Raw genomic sequence first — 9,085 nt, forward strand, 5'->3', positions numbered from 1 at the left:
TTGTAACTACCTGGAGAGTTTTATAAAACATGCGTATCTGAGCCTTACCCCTAACTAAGCATATTAGAATCCTCTGGGTGAGACTCAGGTAATGCTGTTGTTGTTGTTGTTGTTGTTGTTGTTGTTGTTAGGTGCCATTGAGTCAGTACCAACTCATAGTGACCCTATGTACAACATAACAAAACACTGCCCGGTCCTGAGCCAACCTCACAATCATTGCTATGCCTGAGCCCACTGCTGCTGTCACTGTGCAAATCCGTCTTGTTGGAGTCTTCCTCTTTTTCTCCCACTCTCCACTTTACCAAACATGGCATCCTTTTCTAGGGACTGGTCCCTACTGTCTGAAGTAGGCGAGATGAAGTCTGGCCATCCTGGCCTCTAAGGAGCACTCTGGCTGTACTTCTTCCAACACAGATCTGCTGGCAATAACATCCTCTAAAACCTTCCTGTATGATTCTTATGTGCAGCCAGAACTCTCTAATGTTATTAATGAATTGTTCTGATGCTCCAGAGATATATCCTGCATTCTTGAGGTGATTTAAAACTAAGCACAATCCTTAATGAGCTCCAAGAGACAATGAAATCATTGTGAACACTTATGTTAGTATTTATTTAACAGTGGTCTTCAGATCCTCCCTGGTTCCCTACTCTCTGCAGGCCTCTCATCTTAACAATTAGAGCTATCATGAGTGAAGTCCCTACAAACATCTTTGTAGTTCAGGCCAGTTTGGGTGCAGATTCCTTTTATCCAGGGCTGAAGTCATCCAAACTCATGTAGTGTCTCGGGGGATTGCAGAAACTGCTCAGGCTGCTGAGTGACCTTCCCGAGGACTCAGAGAATGGCTCATATAGTCATTATGAATATAAATTTAGTTAAACAAACAAACAAATGCCAGTACCATCAAGTCGATTTGATTCCAACTCATAGTGAGTTGTTGTTGTTATGAGCTGTCAAGTCAGTTCTGACTATAGTGACCCTATATAGGGTTTCCAAGGAGCAGCTGGTGAGTTTGAACAGCCAACCTTGTGGTTCAAACCGACCTTGTGGACCAGGGCTTTATCCCACAGCACCACACCAGGTAACTGTTCCCTCAGGTTTCTAAAACCTTAGTCTTTAGGGAGCAGACAGCCTCATCTTTCTCACATAGAGGCTGGTGGGTTTGAATAACAGACCTTTTGTTTAGCAGCACAATGCCTAATCCACAGCATCACTAGGGGTCCTTAAATTTAATTAAGGTTAGTGGTGCTGTTATTGATGAGTGCCATCAAGTGGGTTCTGACTCATAGCTACACTGCATGGGATTACCAAAGCGGTAAATTTTTGTAGAAGCAGAATGCTTCATCTTTCTTCCATGAAGCAACTGGTGGGCTTGAACCTCCAATCTTGTGGTTCATAGTCTAGCGTTTATACTCCAGAGCTTCCGTACTCCTGAATATAATTAATCTCACTTAAAATGATTCAAATGGCAGATGTTTTGTTACATATATTTTACTCTAATGAGGCAAAGAATGTATGTTTAGCAACTACACAGTTTGCCATGTATTTTCAATTGGGTTATCATATCTTCCTCACAACCTTATAATATAGAGCTGCCGATCCCCTTTGTGGGTGGAGCTCAGGGCATGTATTTCAACAAGTGAAACAATGAAGTGAGAACCACTGTATTAGAGAATTCTTAGGAAACTATCCAAATTCCAGGAATCATTCCATAAGGAATAATATAATGACACTGATGCAAAGGTGCAGTCTCTCTAAGGTACACTCTCTCTAAGCTTATCTGATCTCAGCTCATTTCCTTTTTATTCCAGAGCCTTTGCTTGTAACCACTGGGCTGTATCACACCTCCCAACAGAAAAATAGACTTGAGCCGTTTTGGAGAGATCCAGCCACTGGGTAATCAAAGGTCTGGATTCTTTCTCTCCTTGTCCTCTATGTCTTCTCCTTCTTCATCAAAACTTTATTGAGATATGATCCACATACCATATCTTTTGTTAGCCACTCATCTGCTACTGGATAATTGGGTTGTTTCTCTATTTTGGCTGTTATGAATAATACTGCTGTGAGTTTTTTGTTGTTGTTGTTTTGGAAAACCCAGTTTATTGAGGTCTAACTTTACAGATAGGGACAATCACCCTTTTTTAGTGTATAGCTTATGAGTTTTGGACACATTTGTACAGTTGTGTAACCAGCACCACACTCAAGATGCACACTGCCCCTGGCCACTCTTTTATCCTTTCCAAAAGACCAAATGAATGTACCTGGATGGCATATAACCCAGTCCCTGGATTAGTGAGGGCAGCTAACACACTTGGCTGCTAATCAAAAGGTTGAAGGTCCCAGTCCATCCAGAGGTGCCTTGGACAAAAGGCCTGGTGATCTCCTTCCAGGAAACCGAGTTCTACTCTGTAATCACATGGGGTTGCTGTAGGTCAGAGTCCACTTGATGGTAACTGGTGACAGCCCATGCTTGGCTTCTTCCACTTGACTGGAATGCAGTTGAGATTCATCCATTTTGTTGTTAATCTATCAGTCATTTGTGCCTTGATTCCGTGATATGGACTCATGGGTTTGTGTCTCTGTTCACAGGGTTACCTGCCATCCCAGTTTTCTCAGGACACTGGTATCTCTCAGACAAGGAACTTTACAATCAGCGTGGTTGGTACGTTCATTCACTAGTTAGAGGACCTTTGGGTAGTTGCTAGTTTGGAGTGGTTTCTTTGGAGGGGTGGTACCATACATTTTCATTTCTCTTGGTTAATTACATAGGTGTAAGACTGCTGAGTCGAATGATGAGTGGACCCCTAAAGTGCTAACTCACCCATGGCTGTGCAGCCCATTCCAATTCACAGCCACCCTGTAGGACAGAGTAGAACTGCTCTGCAGCATTCTGACTGGAAATCCTCATGGGAGCAGATTGTCTCATCTTTTCTCTGAGAAGTGGCTACTGGATTTGAATTTCCAACTTTGTGGCTTATCTATGAGCTTTTGCAAACAAGTTTTTTTTTATGAGTGGATATATGTTTTCACCATTTAAAGTGTACTATTCAATGGCTTTTAGTTTATTGGCTGCAATCAATTTTATAACATTTCATCATGCTGACAAGAAACCATGTACTATTAGCAGTCACAATGTTTCCAAAGTTCATATGCATTGTCGTGTGTATTAGTACTTCATTCCTTTTTATTTCCAATTTTCTTATGCCTTATTCCTTACGTCTTTATTCCATACTTTTCTACTGTATGGCTATATAGCATGTCATTTTTCTTTTATTACCCACTCATCTGCTGATAGATATTTGAGTTGTTTGCATCTTTTGACTGTTATGAATAATATTACTATGGGTCTTTTTGTGTGGACTTATGTTTTCATTTCTCTTGACTATACACCTTGAAGTAGAATTGCTGGGCCATATTGTAACTCTTTTTAACCTTCTGAGGAATTGCCAAACTATTTCCCAAAGCAACTGCACCATTCTGCATTCCCACCAGAAGTACACAAGAGTTTGATCTTCACATCTACACTTAGACCTGGCTTCTTCTGAAAGCTCTGGAAATCCACAACCACTCTAGTGACATTTTTGAAGTTTGGATCCATTTTTATCTGGTAACTTCCTCAGAGCCATCAATCCTTCTTAAGAGATCCTGAATATACTGTGTTGGCCTGATCTCATTGGAGAAACCCAAAGATGGCCCTAGAATCAGTCCTCTGCACTATTTTTACACTCTAAGGTAGAGGCAGATCCTGTTATATGTTGGCAGGGAACAATGTAGACCCCGGTCGTCACCCTAGAGTAGACATGAATCCATAGGAGCACTGAATCTACATGTCCTTTTGGCACCATGGACAAACTACTAGGAGGGCAGAGGGCATAGTTCCCCTTAGTGCCAAATAAAGCTGGTAGCATGGTTAGTTGGAAATGTTGTTGTTAAGTACCGTGGAGTCGGTTATGACTCATAGTGACCCTGCACGGGGTTTCTGAGGCTATAAATACAGGAGCAGAACGCCTCATCTTTCTCCCACAGAACCACAAGTAGTTTCGAACTGCTGACCTTGAGGTTGGCAGTCTGACTTGTACCCACTATGGAAATACTGGTTGGGAAATATTGGAGGACTCCATCTTTGCACACTGTCTTTCCTTTCATTTTTAATTACTTGTGAATAGCCAGTATTTAGCTGCAGCTCTACGTGGACAAAGTACAGGGTCTTCATATGATGTGCTATTAAAAATTTCATGACTGAACAGTCTGCTGAACTGTTCATGTTTTCCCTCCAAAAAGAATATTCTAGTTTCACAGTTGAGCTGATGAAGGCCTTGAGTAGACTCTGTGTGTTCAAGTAGTCCTCCCTTTGCCCAAGCCTGCCACACTTTGCATGGTCCATGGCTTTCCACAGATCTTTATGTCATCTGGGGTTACTGCTAAATGCGACCGATAAGGATAACATGTTCATCCTGGAAGCAGCAAAAGGAAGAGTGAAGGCTGAATTTAAGAAAGAAGTCTTGGAAACGTAGAATACTGTGTACCTTGTTGTTGTTAAATGCCATCGAGTCAGTTCCATGACCTTGTGTAAGGTTTCTGAGGCGTGGCTAGTAAGTTTGAACCTCCAACCTTGTGGGTCAAACCAACCTTGAGGTTGAGTGCTTATTCTATGGCACCACACCTACTATGTGCAAAATGCTCGACTAAGTGTTCATGTACTCTTTAAACAGTTCAAGGATAACAATTTATGGTTGAAGAAAATGAGGTTCAGAGATGATTATTATTGTTATGCTGTGGAAGAACCATTTCCTATACATTTACCAGCCTGAAGGGAAGCCTGTGGGGCCAGGCATTAGCAGGGATATGCATGGCCTCCCAGATGAGAATAAGGTGATTCCATAGGATCACTACTGGATTGCTAACTACAAGATTGGATGTTCAAGCCCACCAACTGCTCCATGGGAGAATGATGCAGCTTTTTACTCCCCCAAAAGATTTACAACCTCAGAAACCCTATACAGGGTCACTATGTGTTGGAACCAACTCAAGGGCACACACACAAACAACAACATCAACAACATGACCTCCTTGAAAGTGGTTTCAACCATTTTCTATTCCAGAGAACCAACACTTCCATTGTCTCTGTTAATTAGTTTCTCTAGTACTTCCATCTGCTGCGTCCTCTGGGGACACCTGGGCCTACTGTAAGATTCATTTTTTTACTCTCACTCCCTTAACTACACACTTGCAATTCCTTTTGGTGCTGTATAATCATGTAACAGTAATGAGTTTCAGATGTCTGGACTCTGACCTAAAAAGATTTTGTCTCTACCAAATCTAAAAACACAGGTCCACTGCAAGTCAGTATTTCTCAGAGCAAAGCAATAGACCACCTGCATCACAGCCCTGGAGGAACTTGTTAAAAGGCAGGTTCCTAGGTTCTCCATTAGACCCACTAAAGTAGAATCTCTGGAGGTGGGGCCTTGGGGTTTGCATTTTTAACCAGCTCTCCCAGGTTACTGCTAAACATTCCAAGTCTAGAACCACAGGCTAAAGTACATATTTATTCCTGAAATCGTTTCTTATTTAGTATTATTCCTCAAATATGGGGGAGAATCAAGCAAATCACCTCTGTTAACAATCCGGCTGTTGGTGAAAAGCCAGGTGAGCTCGTGGCTTGGGCACGTGAGCTGCTCTGAAGACGCTGCCTGCTCCTCCTGCTTTCATGGATCCGAGCCTGCCTCCTGCTCACACACTGCCCACGCACACAGTGACAGAGCAGATCTGGAAACTGCGGCAAAGGCAGCAGCTCAGCCTTCCTCTCTTCTCCATCAACAGCCTGGAGCAGAGCATACTGCACGCTAATTAGTACTATTTTCTACCCCAGCTTTTTTAAACGCTGCAATATTAACACCTACCAAAATAATTCAGCTCTCTTTGGTAGTGGGTTGGTCCACCTAAGTAGGAGCACTAATAGAGGCTGGAACATTTCTGCTGAGATGCCAGAGCCCTGTGTGTGTGTGTGTGTGTGTGTGTGTGTATGCAGGCCTCCCATGCACACACATGTACATGCACATTTTAGTTTGTCATGAAAACTAAAAGAGATAATAGATGTAAAGGGCTTACAAAAGAGTCTCTAGCTCAGAAAAAAAAAAATTGCTTTATTTCTACATAAAGCATAAGTGGAGGGTCATTGAAAGAGAGAAAGACCCCAAATGAAATGGATTAGCACAGTGGCAGCAGCAATGAGTTCAAGTATAACAACTGTGAGGATGGCACAGGACTGGGCAGTATTTTGTTCTGTTGTGCATAGGGTCGCTATGAGTCAGGGCAGATTTGATGGCACCTAACAACCACAGGAAGTGTACCCATTTTGTGAGAGTATACCTGGACAACATTGAGAAGTATGAGTATTCCTGAACACTTAATTGTGCTGATGGGGAATCTGTACATGGACCAAGAGGCAGTTGTCTGAACAGAATATGGGAACACTGAATGCTTTAAAATTAAGAAAGGTGTGAGACAAGTTGCATTCTTTCATCATACTTATTCAACCTGTATGCTGAGCAAATAATCTGAGAAGCTGGGTTATATGAAGAAAAACGTGGCATCAGGATTGAAGGAAGACTCATTAACAACCTGTGAAATAGCAGATAGTACAACCTTGCTTGCTGAAAGTGAAGAGGACTTAAAACATTTACTGATGAAGATCAAAGAGCACAAAGAGCGCACAATCCTTTGGTATGGATTGCATCTGAATGTAAAGAAACAAAAATCCTCACCACTGGATCAGTAAACAACATTCTTATCAATGGAGAAAAGATTGAAGTTGTCAAGGACTTCATTCTTCTTGGATCAACTATCAACAATCATGGAAGCAGCAGTGAAGAAACCAGACAATGTATTGCATTAGGCAAATCTGCTGCACAAGACCTTTTTAAGGTATTGAAAGACAAAGGTGTCAGCTTGAAAACTAAGGGGTGCCTGACCCAAGCCATGATATTTTCAATAACATCCTATGCATGCAAAAGCTGGACAGTGAATAAGGAAGACTGTAGAAGAATTGATGCATTTGAATTATGGTGTTGGAGGAGAATATTGAAAGTGCCATGGGCTGCTAAAAGAACAAACAGATTTGTGTTGGAAGAGGTGCAGCCAGAGACCTCCTTGGAGGCCAAGATGGCCAAACTTCATCTCTCATACTTCAGACATACTGTCAGGAGGGCCCAGTCGCTGGAGAAGTCTATCATGTTTGGTAAGGTGGAGGGTCAGAGAAAAAGAAGAAGACCCCCCAGTGAGATGGATTGGTAAAGTGGCAGCATCAATGGACTCAAGCATGGCAACAATTGTGAGGTTGGTCCAGGATCAGGCAGTGTTTCGTTCTGTTGTACATAGGGTCTCTATGAGTTGGTACCGACTCGATGACACCTAACAACAACCAGAACAAGCTCTGGTAGCATAATGCTTACGAGTTGGGTTGCTAACATCTTGGTCAGCAGCTCGAAACTACCAGCAGTTCCACGGAAGTAAGATGAGGCTTTCTGTTCCCATAAAGATTTACAACCTCAGAAACCCTATGCAAGGTTGCTATGAGTCAGAACTGACTCCAAGGCACACCACCATCACCACCTACCTCAGACAGCCCATTTTAGTCAGAACTCTTAAAGAAAATGTGCTTTAATTCAAAATCATTAGTAGCTATTGAGTGACTTGATTTCTGATTAGTTTGGGAGATTAAATTATCAACATTTTCTGAGGTATTTTGATTTTAAGAATTTTGACCTGATGCCTAACAGATGCATTATTCGTGCTTGTTTTCTCTCAGGCAGGGGCATATTTTCTCTGTTTCATTACAGCCAATTGCCCTGCTGGTTTCTGAAAGCTCAGATTGTGGAGGCTCTTTAATTGGTATGATATGGTTCTGGTCTTGGTTGAGTATATCACACACCAAGCTTGATAGTCTTCTGTTTCACTCAGCCTTCTCCTTTTTTTTTTTTTTTTTCTTTCACAGAGATCCCAGCTGCACCAAGTTACTCCTTCACAATTTACGTTGGATGGCACCTCACCGCCTGATGGCTTCCTAAGCAACCACTGGTGAGCTGCATAACACACCCTGGAAATACGGGACCACAGGTCAAGGAGAATAAAAGAATGGAGGAAATGGGTGCATAAGTATTCCTCCTTTCTGCCTTCCATGGAGACTCATAGTGAGCATGCCCACAGAGTACCACCTTATGATGGGATAATTTTGTACCTCTCAAAGATGGGCCCAAGTCCTAACCCTCAATACCTGTGATTCTACCATTATTTGGAAATAGTCTTTGCAGATGTAAATCATTAACACAAGAGCATACAGAAGTAGAGTAGATGATAATGAAAAAGAGACGTGACACAGAGTGGACCAGGTCTGGATCCAATATGACTGGTTGTCCTTAATCTAAAAATTAGGCTCTGTGTAGTACCTTATGTTGGTAAAGGTAGTAGTTTTCCTGAGCAACAACAACAACAAAAAAGAGGAGACACAAAGACACAGACACACAGAGAAGTCATGCGAATTTGGAAGCAATGACTGTCATGATGAAGTTACAAACCAAGGATTGTCAAGGAAAGCCGAGAGTCACCAAATGAAGGTAGTTTCAAGGAAGGATTCTCCCATACAAACTCTGGAGGGAGCATGTTCTTTCTGGCACTTTGATTTTAGACTTCTGGCATCCAGAACTGTGAGGGAATAAATTCTGTTGTTTGAAGCCATCCAGCTTGTGATAATTTTTTATAATAGCTTTAGGAAACTCATATACCCATCAAGGGTGGTGAAACATGGACAAGTTAATTAATGCCTCCGAGCCTCAGTTTATTTTTCTATGAAGGGGGGAAATTAATGGTTCCTACTGGTGCTATTGCTGTGGGCTAATGCGTCAGACTGCAAGGTTGGTGGTTCAAGTTAATCAGCTGCTCCATGGAAACCCTATTCATAGTCCTTATGGGTCCGGAACCGACTTGGGCACTTAATAACACTAACAAAAACTGGTGCTGTAGGACAAGCTCAAGATCAAAAGGTCAGTTTGAAGCAGAAAGTTAGCAATTCAAATTCATCAGCTACTCCTC

Source organism: Chrysochloris asiatica, unplaced genomic scaffold, assembly GCF_000296735.1.
Source record: "Chrysochloris asiatica unplaced genomic scaffold, ChrAsi1.0 scaffold00207, whole genome shotgun sequence".
Lineage (NCBI taxonomy): Eukaryota > Metazoa > Chordata > Mammalia > Afrosoricida > Chrysochloridae > Chrysochloris > Chrysochloris asiatica.